This window comes from Amblyomma mixtum, chromosome 6 (genome assembly GCF_055824585.1).
Source record: "Amblyomma mixtum isolate Tamu chromosome 6, ASM5582458v1, whole genome shotgun sequence".
Classification (NCBI taxonomy): domain Eukaryota; kingdom Metazoa; phylum Arthropoda; class Arachnida; order Ixodida; family Ixodidae; genus Amblyomma; species Amblyomma mixtum.
The window spans coordinates 116,364,722-116,380,042 of record NC_143017.1 but is presented as its reverse complement, the minus strand read 5'-3'; positions in this window follow the sequence as shown (position 1 = coordinate 116,380,042).

Genomic DNA, 15,321 nt, shown 5'->3' with positions numbered 1-15,321 from the left:
AACTTCATTACCAGCTTTCCAACACTATTTGAAATTGACAGTAGCAAGTATCTAGCTCTATGATGGCCAAGAACCACCAGGCACAATCACAAGAAACACCTGCACGAATACAAAATCCACACAGGCACAATTCGTTTTTCTTTCTTTTTTAATAAGCAATTCTTAAATAGAACGCTTTGCCCAAAGACTCTGCTGTTTCTCTATCTACTACGATTTCTTTTAGCCAATCTTTCTGGGTTTCTATTTCTGGCAGACACTTGAACGATCCTGAACTACGGCCTATAAAGACATTCTACACAGCTCAATGCATTTTCGCAGTTGTCTCAGTCTGCTTTTCTGCTTTCTGATTCTTGTGAGTATGGTTTTTTCTAGTACATATCTGTGTCGCCCAAATATTCCACATCATCTTCAAATAGGGTAGCAGTATATGTAAATAAAATGAATGAATAAATGTCATGATCTCTAGTGTTTTCATGCGAAGCTTCTAGGCCGGGTGTCCCAAGCGAGCAAATCTGCGCTGAAAATTGTGCGTATATCATCACATGGAATTAGCTGGGGGAATACAACGTCGAAGTCGTTCAATGCTTGATTTGGTAAGCTGATTGTCATTTTTTATCTGGCAGTGGAAGGTAAAGCGACATATTCGTGTAAATATTTCGCACGATCTCAGAATTAGTATTTCTGCGAGCATTATTTAAACCCTAAAGAAAGTGAGCGGAACCCTTGCAATAAACTCACGTGAATTAAGACACCTCCACCGAAACGTTTGTTCCTTCCTGGAGCCATTAATGCAAATGGCACAGAACCACTGTCTTCGCCCCGCCGCGGCGGCTCAGTGGTTACATTACGGCGCTCGGCTTCTGACACGAAAGACGCGGGTTCGATCTCGGCCGCGGCGGCCGAATTTCGATGAAGGCGCAATTCTAGAGGCCTGTGTGCTGTGCGAAGTCAGTGCACGTTAAAGAACACCAGGTGGTCGAAATTTCCGGAGCCCTTCACTACGGCGTCCCTCATAGCCTGAGTTGCTCTGGGACCTTAAACCCCAATAAATCAAATCAAATCAAATCAGAATGACTGTCTTCGTTTTGTCACCCATTTTTCTCTCCGATTTTCGCAGAACAAAAGTTTTCCCAGAAATCTTCATTTCAGCATAAACCTAACGAGGCCGTAGATGAGATAACCCAAGCCCTAACCAGATGAAAAAATTAACCAACGCAGTACCAACCAAGCACAACCAAAATTAGGGCAACAAGAAATTAAACTGTCAAATGGGGAAGAACATTTTTCAGGCTGTTCATCCTGGTCAGACGTCTTTTTATCGCGTTAAGACGTTTGGAGCCAGCTGTTTCTTTAATGAAATGATCACTGGACGTATTTAAAGCTATTTTCTGGTTCTTTCTTCTTAATAAACCAGGAAATTTACTTGACTTACTTATGCTCTTTTCAAGTTTTGCATCTTTAACTGTTGCCCTGTGAATAGAGGATGTAGCTAATGAATTTCCCTTCAGTACAGAAAGAATGAGTTTTTGTTATTGGTCTTGGCAGCTCTGTGACATTAGGTTACGAACCACAATACACGTAGCCCCACTTAGTGTATAGTTAGCGGTAGATGCTAATGAAGTAAGCATAAATAAAGCAAGGAATGGCAAGCTTTTAGAGCCGCAGCTTAACGGGCCGCTGTCGTTGGAAGAATCTTTTTCCTCGCATTTTTTGCTTTAAACGCGATTTCGTCATCAGTATTCAGTGCGTCGCACAGCGGATGGCTTTTTTGTAAAACAGCACCAGTGTTTGTTGACGAAGCCAAAAGCCAAGCGGCACTAGAAGCCACTGATGTGTGCGCACCATAGCTTGTGAAAACATTCCTTTGTTTCTAAAATGCTGCCGACCTCATTACGGTCATGAAACGTGGATATTTTTTGCGGATGCGTTCTATTAAATTATATAAAGAATCCTAAAAACCTGATTGATCATGCTAAGGTACTGGTAGGAATGAATACTGGGGTGGGCAGGGAGAATTAAATGAAATGCAGGCAGGTTCCGACCGGAAAGTAACACAAAGTTTTTAGATACTTTTCAAGGAATCCGTCAGAAGCAGGCGGGAAGGCTTTTTTCTTGTAAAAAAGCTTTAAGACAGTTACTGTAAAAACCGTATAGAATATCCAACATCTCAGGGCTATTACACATGCCAATATTGATTTCCTCATGGATTCACTTCGAGACACATTTTCGTCAACACAAATGGTTCGCATTATGTCCTTGCTTTTCGATGACATCCTCTAGTGACAACCGCTATGATCGTTTGTGGTTGCCATCTAACGAGCTTTTTTCTTTCTTTCGTCGCTGATGACGTATTCTGGAACATTGTTTTGCTTCATTCACCAATGCAGGCAAATGACGACTGTGAACAATTTGTTTTGGGCTTTGTTCCTTAAAGATTTATTACGTATTTTATTTTTTTTAGCTTCACAGGTAAGAATGGAAAAACATGTAAAAAGCCAACTATGTGAACTCTCGAATAGGAGGTAATTTTTCTTGCATGAATTTAGTGCTCCCTGATGCAGTGCATATACCTTGCTGAAAAAAACACAATAATTGCAATATTTATTTACGGCGTTGTGTAGCTTACTAAGCTCATTAATTTTAAGTTTTATTCTCCTCAAACGAAAAAATGAACACATTTCTTGTGCTCTTATCATAAAGTTTTCGACAACACAACTTTTTGAAGTCTTCGTACGCCTAGTGCTGCTTTGCGACATCACTTAATATTCGTTATTTCTGTCGTAGCGTTGTTGTTTTTTTCGCCCAGTTTTAAGTGTTTCTAATCTACGGCGGCTAAAAGAATCCTTATGCTTCTTGTCATCACCTATACTCTGCCCCATAAGTTTAGGGGAATTTCTTTTTTTCACTGAACGCCGGCCTGCTAAGTCCCACAATGCGCACTGGCTCGAGCAACTACAGGCGGAACTCCAGTGTCTTTTGGCCCATATTCGAGTGAAGAAAACTAAGCACTTGTCGCTCGGAAAAATTTTCGCATCCGGAAAATACCGAGCAATTTCAGCAACAGTAAATAGGGGAGCAAGTATTTTAAGGCCTCTAGAACATCCACGAACACCAGCGAGCCTATGAGAACAAAAAACGGAGGGGCCACTTGCGTTAAAACATCGTTTGCGAGCGAGAAGTGCTGATAGATGTGCAAAGGTCGCGTTTTCGTGTGACCCAGCTGTCTACAGCCTCCCTGAGGACGCCAAGAGGTAAAGGCTGACTCAAGCGGAACGTAACGTAACAGCTGCACGGAACCATAAATAACTTGAGCAGCTGCTCACAGGCATTCACTTAGCTTTGATTATCATTACCCTAGCATGTGTCCTGTCGGTTCCTTTTCGCTGTCTGTTGCGTGTTTTTTTCCGCGCTAGTTACTATGTCGCAATCATTACCCCCTCACTGGTTGTGCGCAGTCCCGAAAAAGGTGCTACCCGCAGTTGTAAAGAAGTCTACACGCACTGACGGAGCATCTGCGTCAGCCTCGCATACTTTCACCTGGGCGCTTGGATATTAACGGGAACTATTCTGTGTAGCTGCACGAGCCAAAGCTAATAATTTTTCTAGTTTTGTGGCCAGTATGCTCTGCGTTGGGTGAAACAAAGACGTCTACGGCAGGCTACAAAAGAAATATGTCCCAATAAGGCGAGGGTCAAAATATCGATATCGAAACGTTAAATTACGAATAACGAATGAGGTCTCGCTCAACGTTCTGGTAGATGTCGTTTTAGTGAAGCAATGTTCGTTCAATGCGCAACGTGCAATATTCGTATAATGTACGAACATTGTATAAAAAAAGGTTTACCTCGCGTCGCGAGATGTCGTGCCTCCCTATAAAATCTGTAGCAAAATACAATCGATCTGTTTAATAGGGCCACCATTCTTGCGATGAATTCGTATGTATCGTTACCGGCGCGGTGTGGATATCACTAGAAAATCGGCGGTGAGCATTGCCGGATTTTGAATGGCCTAATAACGCGCAGACTGTAGCTGTTATTTAAGAGGTGCCTGCCGCGAGTAGCCGGACGTGTTCAGGAAACAGAAAGCGCAAACCTGCATTTTGGGCGAAATGCTCATTTACACCGAATATAAAGCTCGTCGCTGGGAACACATTCACGAAGTTTATTTAAGTCGCATTTTCTCATATTTGTGGTTTTGTTAGGTTTCGCTTTACCTGAAGTGTGCGTATTTCTGCGCCTCTCATTGTACAGTCAGAACTGACGGAGCGATAGGCAATATGACTGTGAGAGGAAGCGACACTGTTTTTTGCAGTTTTTATGCTTCAAACAGGCTTTTATTTTTCGCTCGGGTCGAATCGCGCCTAATGTAACACATTTTCAATTGACAACTTACAACGCCGGCAATTTTACCAAAGCAGGTGACGACGCATCGATTCCCTGGTTGCAGGCAGGGGGCGGAAAGTCTGCACCCTGCCAGACTATTTCGCGCTCCAGCGATGCCGAACATATAACGTCGACGGTGTTCACTCCATATCAGCGCAGCAAGACGTTCGAGTATTAAGATGATACAAATGTGGTTCTGGACTGGAATAAAACAGCGCTTCTGTTTTTGTTTTAAGTACGGCATTTGGAAAATGTGTCTTCAGATTAGCCTGCTGCGATGTTTGTGCAATTCCGCGTGTAATAAGAGATCCCTTGGCTTTTCTTGTTTACTCGCGCTTTTGCAACACATATATCAGAAAGATACTGGAATCGACGAGTTAACCGCGTTTTTGCAATCATGGGGAGTTCGGCAGGTTTATACAGGCAGATTCTTGATTAAAGTTACAAATGTACAGGACATAATAGGCACTTCACAATAGGCATTCGGCAGAAGAAACCAGTAGCCTCGCTTAGTAACATACGTGAACAGATCCTGTTTATTTTGTTTAGAAAGGAAACTACTGCGGAAAGCATGTTTTCATGTTTATAAGTGACTCAGAAACCACGGCAATGATGTTTCGAGCATAAGGCATTAAAAGGGTTTTGGTTTCGTAACTGAGTGTGCAGCATCTAGTTGGGCTGCGCAACCTCGGTAAGAGAAGTGAGGTCGAAGTGAGGTTGCGGACAATCAGAACAGTTGTGGTAGCAGTTGCTTTGCAAGTTTTCATTCAAGATGTATGTAGACAGGAGGCTTGATGACGATTTCTTCTGGTTGTTGGCACATGCTTTTATAGAATGCTTGCACCGTTCACTGATCTGACTCCTGTTATGTTGTCAACATCCAGTAGCCTATTTAGTCCCCACAGAAATGATTTCACTCAGTGACGGGGCTTGCAACTATCTGCTTAGTCACTAAAAGCGGCAGGTATCAATTATGAAATGTAGAAGGAATGCATAAAAGAAAAGTTGTTTCAAAATACGGCCTTGGGCCTTCTTGTCACCTGTCCTGAACAAAATAATGTATGCAGGTGCGGATTTTCGTTTCGAATTATAGTATAGTTCTGCGTAAACCTCAACGCAGGAATATACATTCATATTTTCGAGTTTATTTCTCCTACCCAGTAGAAATACTCAGAAGAATATGGGCGAAAAACTTTCATTCGGACTTCCTTCTTGTTACTAAACACCAACCTAGGACTTGATCCGTCCCGACATTTAATTGCACAGTATGTTAGAGGTGCTCGGCACTACCATACTGTTTAAGGTCACCCTAGTTTTTATGAACAACTTGTATAGGCTTTCGGTTTTTCCTCGCTGCGTCGCTGACTGGAACTGTTTGTCCAGGTCGAATTACTCTAGCATGGACTAAAGCTTGAGTTGCTGGATTGTGTTACGCCTCGTAGCACCTTAGGATTCGCAAGTTTTTATTGAGTTGCAAGCTCCTGGTTTGTTTCAAGTGCTAAGTGAAAGTTGCCATGTAATTTTTTCTGCCATGTAATCATAGTTGCCATGTAATTTTTTCTTGCCGCCGCTGTGGCTCAGCGGTTATGGTGCTCGGCTGCTGCCCCGAAAGACGCGGGTTCGATCCAGGCCGCGGCGGCTGGAATTTCTTTGGAGGAGAAATTCTAGAGGCCCGTGTACTGTGCGATGTCAGTGCACGTTAAAGAACCCCAGGTGGTCGAAATTTCCGGAGCCCTCCACTACGGCGTCTCTCATAGCCTCAGTCGCTTTGGGGCGTTAAACCCCATACACCACCACCAAACACCACCAATTTTTTCTTGTCTATTTTTTACATTAACCTCGAAGCTCATTATAAATTTTAATCTTGAATGTGTTGCAAAGTGTCTCTATGTGTTCAATACTATATTTGTTGTGAATTGCTCTATATTTGTGTAATATTGTTTACTTTTTTCCTTTCTGCGTAAATAGCCCTTTCTTCTTGGACCTAACCATGGTCCGCAGTATTTCCGCAAATAAAGCAAAATAAGAAATGTTGATTCGAAAAGCACAGTGTATAGAGAACGCTTCTAATAAAACTTTCACTTTTCGAACAATAAAGATAAATCATAAAGTAAATATTAGTGACTACCAATGACTTCCCAACCATAAGACTTCATTTTACATGGCTCAACTAGCCATGGTAGGCAATCTGAAACACTCTTGAGGTATTACGTCTCAAGTCGCCTTTGTCTGACGCCTTGCTGTTGCAGCATTCGCGCGCTGGAAAGGCGCCCTTGTTGCGTCGCATAAAGGATGCCAGGTCATCGCTCCCTGAGCATGACTGCGCTTTCCCAAGGGGATTTGATCTTCTGGCGTTAGCTCGGTGCGAGAAGCGGCTTGCACTCTCGCGTCTCGCTCTGGTGTCAGCCTCAATCATGCTTGCAATAGCCTTGCTGCTATCTTCGCGTGGGCGAGTGATGTCCGTGTTATTTTGGTTCTTAGGAGGGTCAGGATTCAGGGCTGACAGCCTACCGCAGGCAACATTGCGGAACGATGAGACGTGCCGAGAAGACTAATGCACCCTGCTTACTCTCTGCCCGTCTGGGCCTTGGCATCTCTGTTCACGAAATTGGCGTTATTGGTCGCACCTCTAGGCGAAGTTACGACGGCTGCTCCCGGTTTTGAAGTTTTGAGCGTATCACAGACTGGTGACGTAACAGCATGTCAATAATAACAGCCCTGTTGCTCAGGAGATTGGGCATTGCTGTTGCGAGGTTGTAACCAACATATGCTACATCAATTGACTTTGACGCGAATTTCGCAGGGCCAAGTTGAGGCCGCATTTTTCGGTGTTTAATTCAGGTATTATTTTTGTGCCCTTTATTATCCGTAGGAGCTGCGACGCCACGGACTCGATAACGAGCAACGCTGGCCGTTCTTTTCTGTATAACTATCGAGGACCGATAAATGCAAACCGTCCTACGAATGAATCGAAAAATGTGTACATTAAAGCCCGCAGCTCCTGGTGTCACTAAATAACTTCACTACCTTAGGTTATGAGCTCTTCTGACAGATAAGAAAGTAATACGCCTTCACAGACATCACAGCATTATCGCGACATTGGAGGTTTCTTTTGGGCAAGCGCAAATGACGGAGAAGCTCCTGTCTCGCGGAAGACATGAAAGAGGTTTATCAGGTCTCAAAGTCACGCAATCGAAGGCACACACCATCGGCACAAGGTGTCAGCAGGCCTATGTGACAGTTTCATTGGAAAAAAAAAACTCTTTCTTGCGGCATAAGTTGGCCATGATGAAATATAGAACGTGTAAATGTGCTTGTTAGCACATCAAAGAGTTAAGATAGCCCTGGGCATGTCTGGTCATGCTTATAAAAGCAAGTGATTTTCGTTGTGCACAGGATACCAGCTTCTACATTAACGCGGTCCTTTCTTTTTATCCTCAGGTTAAACATGTAAGGAAAAATTTTCACAAAATACAATCGCCACATGTGGGCAGTTTTCTACATCAAATGCCAGTGAAGCCGCGAATTTAGCGAATCGGACAAAAAAAAATAACCGAGCCACATTCATTACAATAGTGAGAGTTGTCAGCATACTCGCGGAATGGTTTTCGGAGGTATCTAGGAGCGTGGGCAAGTAGCTTTCATCTTGGATGATCAGTTACTTATTCTCAAAGAACCTTCTTTGTGCCATTATGAGGAAACAGGTGTTCAGCAATGAGGCACCAGAGTTCAGGCTGATGCCGTAAGAGGAGCTGCTTGTCTAAAATTTTAGAACCTTACTCAAAGCTTCGGCTGCGTCAACGCCTCCTTCGTTTCGAACAAAGTTAAATGCAAGAAAGCAACAGGAGACGGCTACTAGTGACACGTGCTCCTGAAAAAGCTGGCTTGTAGAAAACAAGATAAGCGACTCAGTTCAGTTTTCAAAAAAGTACTGAAACACATAAGGTCCGGTTATATATGCGCAGCCTTGAGGAGCTTAGACATACAGGCTTCCAAGCTCAGGCACTGAAAACTTCTCAAAAATATCTGCCAAAATTTTACACTTTTCCTTATCGATTCTAGGAGGTGCTGGCTTTCTGATGCAGCTTAACTTGTGAGCTTCATCTACAGCAAGCCTGGAAACCATTTTTCCCCCCTCGCGTAGTCTTGTTTTGAGACTGTAATATTTTAGCAACAGCATGAATTGAGCGAATTTCATGCCGCTCACATAGCTCTTAGCAAAGTTGGTACGTTCTGGAATCTAACGGGCAGGTTAGTTCATCAGCTTGCACTTAATGTTGCGAACTTTATACGGAAAAAAAATATGCGTGCAAGTTTTCATTGTAATTCATGCGTATTTCCAATTCTCATGGGAATGGTGCGTTATGTCATATTATTAAGCACTTCCACATGATATCCTTGCATCAGAAACAGCTGATTTTCATCCGAAAGCAAAGATGGCTTAGTAGCGACCAAATGGAATAGTTAAGTGTCACTCGCCAACCAAATACAAGCAACAACATTTCTATAAGGCTTTGTAGAAGAATAATTTTTTTTACAGAGCGAGAAAGTACAAAGCTTCAGAATTATGTGTCGAAAACAGGGGACGCAGTGCTAATATCAATGTTTATAATCTTCTGCCAGTGTGAATTGTATTTCTGGGGCCGGAGTCTATAATGGCCTATACACGGAACGCGCTTTTGAGCAGAACCCTTTCTGGCTATGCTCGGTGCAGCAATCAAACGCTCTGTTTCCTTTCCTTACTGCTCATCCTATAATAGTGTCGCGTCTTCGTGTTGGGCTTTTCCCTTCAGCGAAATGACAAAAAGCACCGAGACTCGTATGAAACAATCAAGCAAATATATCCTTCTGTGAATTGTTTTTTTGTTATGCGTACATGTGCTCATCAGCTGAAGTTAAAACCAACATAACCACTCAATCCAAAAAGCAGATTAAAAGCAAACCATTATCACTTCCAGGTCTGAGTGTAATCCCCTTTCTAAACCGTAAAACGTCAAATGTGGGGCACATTTCTGAGATCCAAGTTCTCGGAGCGGTGCTTGTTATCGCAACTGAGAGCGCTTTGTTCCTTAATTCCCGCTGAGAAAGGAAAAGGGATCAGCAGGGAGAATGTTTTCAGCCGTATTTAATTGACGCACTGAACGTTGCATTCTCATAAAAAAAAAAACAGTATAACTCAATGTCATATGAAGAACGACAAAGCATGGAGCCTAGAATTAGAGGGAAAATTACTTTGGAGCGCGGAAGCTTTGTGTCTATTAACTCGCAGTATATATCGAGAGGGGAGTCACGTCCATTTAATGTAGCGGTCCTAAATCCATTACAGAAATTTTTTCTCAGCTTCAAAAGAGAAATCAAAAGTGCCGCCGTGCCGAGAAAAGCTTCGGCGAAGTATATTAGTTTGTTGCTCAAGTCGATACCTAATTTTATACGAGCGCTCGCCCGCCTGACATCGGAAGTAGAGGTTGGCATGCCGGCTCATTACTCAATTTATCTGCCGCCCGAGACAGCTTGTGACAGTCCTCTGTACACTTCAGCGTTGGAGCTAGGACAGCTCGCCCTTTTAAAATGGTGTTCGCTTACTAGTCTGTTTATGTCGTTATAGTTGGTTGAAGCAGGCAGCTTTCTTCATCTTTCTTTCCACGCATTTTCTGTCGTTCTCACGACCATTTTGATAAGCGAACTTGTCTTGCTCCAACTTCTTTTTCCTCAACGCCTGCCTGCTTTTCTCGATATCCTCTGCGTAGAAAATTTAAATTGCATTGGCGAGAGAAATGCGGGTCCGGTCCCTCATACTCGCTGTAAAATTTGTCCTTTTCTACTGATGTCAGCGACGGAACTGCGCTCCTACTGTCTTGTTATTTAGGAAAAGAAGAAAATATACTGTGTTCAGTGTATTTGTTGGTTATTAACGATATCACTATGCATTCTTGAGCAAATTTTTCGTAGTTGACACTTAATTAAGCCGACGGTGACATCAGCTGCTAAATAGAACCCACCTTTTATAAACAGGAAACACAGTTAAATACATTAAATTCTTCTTGACGCCATCACCGTCGTTGCCTTCACCGAAAAATCTACAAAAAAAAAATCATTAGCCAAGCAACCTAAGTGGCAGGTGGCCCACCTAAGTCACGTGACCTTGTGACGTCATCCCAACATGCCCACCGGTGGCAGCACTTACCATCGCAGGGCAGTGACGCATCGCTTAACCGCTGCACCACTGTGCCAGGAGTGGTATGAGGACACCGAGCAATCTATCAATGTAAATTTGAGAATCACCAATTCTTCTTATATGGGCATTAACCCATTAACTCTACTGAGTCATAACCTTAAGGGTGGAACTTACATGCAGCCTTCAGTTTTTCATGGTGGAAACGGGTGCTGGCTAAATACGGAAAGATTTTGACATCAATAACAATAGCAGTGTAGCCAACAGCTGGAAGCGTGAACTTCTGAAAAAGGAGCACTTCAATTTCGAATGAAACGTAGGGCATTGAAGCTTTCACAAAGAACGTAATTTTTAAAATTACGTTTAAGATTAAGATTTTTAGGTTAATAGTTTAAGATTACATTTGCTAAAACAGCACATGTAAAGCTTCTAAGCACGTAAGTGTGAATTTCTTGCTCTGAGAACGTCGACTTCTTCTTATTTGGTGTTTGTTTTTTACTCAATTGGTGTTTGCACTGCTCCTGTTAGGGGATCTCGCAAAAAAAAAACTATTCGTACAAGTAAACCTCAGTTGGGCGCTAAGCTCTAGGGAACGTTCGTTATGCAGAGAGAAACCAAGAAGGGTCAGAACCCTGCGGTCCTTCTGGCTGAATTCTCGCTTTAAACTTTCTGCTCCAATTTTTCTTTCAAACTTAAGACAGTGCTTTTCGTTTTCAATTTATTAGTTTATCGGAGTGCTTTTCAAAAGGTCTTCCTGAACTTCGGGAAAGCACTTTCCGTTTTGAGCACCCTCAGGGAGTAACAGAGCAACAAGTGGTGGGCGGAAGCTAAATTCAAGGAAACCAGCGTCACTTGGAAGGCCGCGCCGATCAGAAACAAGCGCTCGAAGGAGACGAAGGATATCGGCAAGTGTCGAAGCAACGCGGCGTGAACTTAACAAAAGAATTCAAGACGATGTGTCTTCAGCCACTTTCTTTTGATCCAGCCGTAGCCGACAGATCGCTTTCACAGTGAGGCCTTCACTCTTTGTGGGGGCTGTAGCTCTCTTCGGGAAACATGACTGACGCTTCCAGAGTGACGTCGCGTCGCTCAGTGTCAAGCAGTGGCGTAATGCCTTTTCCGTCGAAGTGACAGAAAAAGCGCCCTCCGCCGAGAAGACAGCTGTCCACTTTCCGGTGCGCGGATATGTTAGGCTTTCGTGGCAAGAGTTCTGAATCTTGGTTTCAGCGTATCACGCAGTTATCTTTACTCCCCGTGGAGTCGAAATTTCTGAAAGACGAAGTGTGTAACTCTGTCTGGGGACCTCCTTCGAGCTTCTCCACCTGCGTACATACTACTGCTCCTTACTCTTCTTTACCTGTTTTGCAGATCTCATTTTAGTTTTTTTAGAATGCTAGTGTTGACGTCAAGATTGCTCTCAGGGCCTCGCAGATTTTGCATCTTATCTTTATAGCACCCCTTAGTGTTTCTTTCTCGCGCGCAGTTTCATTGTGCCATTTCAGCTATTTTAGCACTGTCTCCTTATATTGCTTGCATTTGGCATCCTGCAATCTTTTCTTTTCGATTTTTAGAGCAAGTGCTTCCGGCAGGGTCAAAGCAGGCGAACTTGCTAGGGCTAAAGTGCTAAATTCTTGCTACCTGCCAAGTTCTTGCAAAATATTGCAATCGTTTCACGACAATACAATGCAAACAAGGGCCACAAGATATTTTCAGGCACCTCGCCCCCACATTTTTTGGGAGCGCAGCCATCGCGCATCAAAGTTGACAGCTCATTTGCATTTTCTCTTAGTTACGCTTTCATTCGATGAAGTCTTTTCCTGTATATAAGCAATCTACTCACTCAAAATTTATAACCTTATTTCTTCAAGTTTTAACTGCTCGTAAAAGTACATCGTGCTGTCCCCTCAAACGGCGAACATTTTTTTCGTCTACGCAATAGTTCCGACCACACTCCAGGTTTGGAGACTGCTCTGCAACGAACACAGCTTTTCGTTTGAAGGCGCCACTATAATGACACCGCCTGCTTGGCGCCATGAAGTCAGTGAAAAAACGCGTGTGGAAACCTTGCACTGCCGTGGAACGTGCCCACGGCACCCCACAAAGAGGGGACGAGGTCAAAATGGCAGCCAATGCTCATTTATGTGCTTTTATCGGCATCGGCATCAGATAGTGACGACTACAACGCCGTCTTCGGTTGGTGTTTTGGGGGGGTGCCACTTGCGTGTTAATTGTTTCCTTTTTATGCGTTGTCGTCGTATTTTATGAACACAACAGAAAAATTCGCGAACCTAAGCCTACCTAAGAGATTCGTATCTCGTGTTTTTTTTTTTTTAAAAACTATCTGCCTTGATTCGAGTAAATACAATAGTTTCCGTACGATGCGCTAGTTTTGCGGCAGCCTCGTGTTTACTATGTATCAGAAAATTCTGCATGTGTAGCCCATATAAATTATGTGCATTGCATTCACTCCTAATTTTCGGGCGGTAAACATGCGCAGCTTCCTTTAAATGTGGCATGAGCTACGGGAAAACGGTGTATTATTGCAAGGGTCATACGCAGTAACTTACTAGGGCAGGCATCTTTTTTTTATTTGATTTGGAAGCTGTGAACAGTTCGACAAAATTACAAGTATCAATATTCGCTCAGCCCACCATTACAAAAACTGTTCTTAACTTTAAATTCTAATAGCAGAAAATGACATTTCTCCGGCAGCCGCACTAATTATTAAACGCCTTAAGTTCGTGTTGTTCACACTTAGACAGCTTGTGGAATAAATAGAATGGTTTTTATTCCCGCTTCGGGCCACCGCGTTCACATATTTGTCCGCGCAGATATCGGGCCATCACCTTCAATCTGCTGACAAAAGAAGAAGACGAAAATAAGAGTGTTTTCTAAGTGATTTCGTTTTCACCTTTTCCTCTCGTCTTAACCACGGTAGCTTCAAATTGGCATTCTGAGTCTGGAGCAGAAAGGTTTTGTAATTGAACTAAAACAACTATTCTGAATCAGAGTTTCAAGCAAACTCATGCTTAGCTTCTTTTTCTTCGCATTTTGCAAGTAACACCTCGTCAGAATTTGGAAAGTGCCCACGTTGTAGACCCAAACTTTTCTGCTTCCAACTCTTGCGACAGAAAAAAAAAGTCATTATTATCATTCCGCGCTCCTAGAACTGGCATAGCTCTAGGAAAAGCATTTCAAAGACGACTCGATTTCCGGTGAAGTCAAACTGAAAGTTAGTATTTATTTCTTTCGCAAACGTTGACAGCGCCGTCCAGCAAACTCTATCTGTCGCCTTCTCTACGAGTGCTACTGGGTAGTTTCGCGGCTCACCTCCCAGAGGAAAGAAGAGGGGAGAGTAGCGTGGCCCGCACAATCGCGCTTGAATGTTTTCACGTCGAGGCCTACCTTGCCCCGACAGGCCTGTCGTGTGTTTGAATTGGCAGAAGCCATCGAGAGCAGCAAATGGAAATGACATCGACTTTTGCGTGACCTGCATAATTTCAATACTTTTCAGAGCGGCGCAAACCAGTGTTCAAACACGCGAAAGAAAGGAAAGACAGTGCAAGACATTGGGTAGACGTATGCTCGCGTGTTTTGAAATAACAAAGAGAAGAAAACACTTGTGTCGACCTTCGAGAAACTTTTTTCTATTCTTTCAATCCGCAAAAGGCTGCCTTCTAAAGGCTGAGGGAGAGTGCATGTTTTCTTCAATAATAACCCATACCTCCAGAGTGTATTCAATTACATGGGGCAATTACGCTTTCCGTGTTATGTGAGTATATGTTCATCTTTATCAACGTCAGGCGGATCTAGTATCTCTAGCAATACCTTCCAAGTAAGGCAAATAAACACTCAATTGCTCCTTAGTAGTGACTTGTGGCTTAACAATAGAGGGAGATAATGAGGACTGAAGCATTTACTGCTCGAAACCGAGAGCCTGAAACTATGCTTCTTGGTCATCAGCTCAGCGTACGCACAGCTTCCTGAATACTTGGCCGAGGAACCCAAAACAATTTCTGATTACTCTCTCTGCGATTGATTTCACAGCGCCATTCTTGGTACCATCTTAAATACAAGACACGACCTGAGGAAACCTGCTTCCGTTGAAGTGCTCAAGAAGCGATTGTATCTGCGAGGATTGATCTAACACGAACCGCGAAACTTTGAGAATATTGAAGATTGAAACTCGAGGTAGTAACCTTTCAGGCTCCGATTAGGTTCTATGAAAGACATCTTGCTTAGCGCACATCGTGAGTAGCTTTGTTAAAAGGCTCTCAATATTTACGGTTTCTTTGGTTTCTGCTCCTAACGGCTTCACGCACCGTCACTAATCTTACTCTCACAAATTTATAAAGATAAATGTCAGACTCTTAGTGCAAACTACTGCGCAAGTGCATTCCCAGCTGTGGCACATAGAGCGCTCTGTATGCAATCCATGTACTCTTCTTCGCCGTGTGCTACAACTTCTTTCGGTTCATCTCTTTTTTTCTTCCAAGCTCTTGAGGTAAAATGAATAACTTATCGCCCTACCTATACTCGGTGACCGCTTTTCTCGGCAGTGATGAGAAAGCTAATGGAGCGTCATTCCGCGTAATATTTTGGCGGCATGATGGGTCACCTGGCTGCCTGGTGTTTTGATCTCACAGCGGTACCTTTACACCGTACCTTATATAGCAGGCGCCATAACTGGAAACATCTTGCAACAACACGCAGCTAGGAAATTAGTTGTAGCTCCTTATATAGCTGGGAAATAAGAAAATTAGCGAA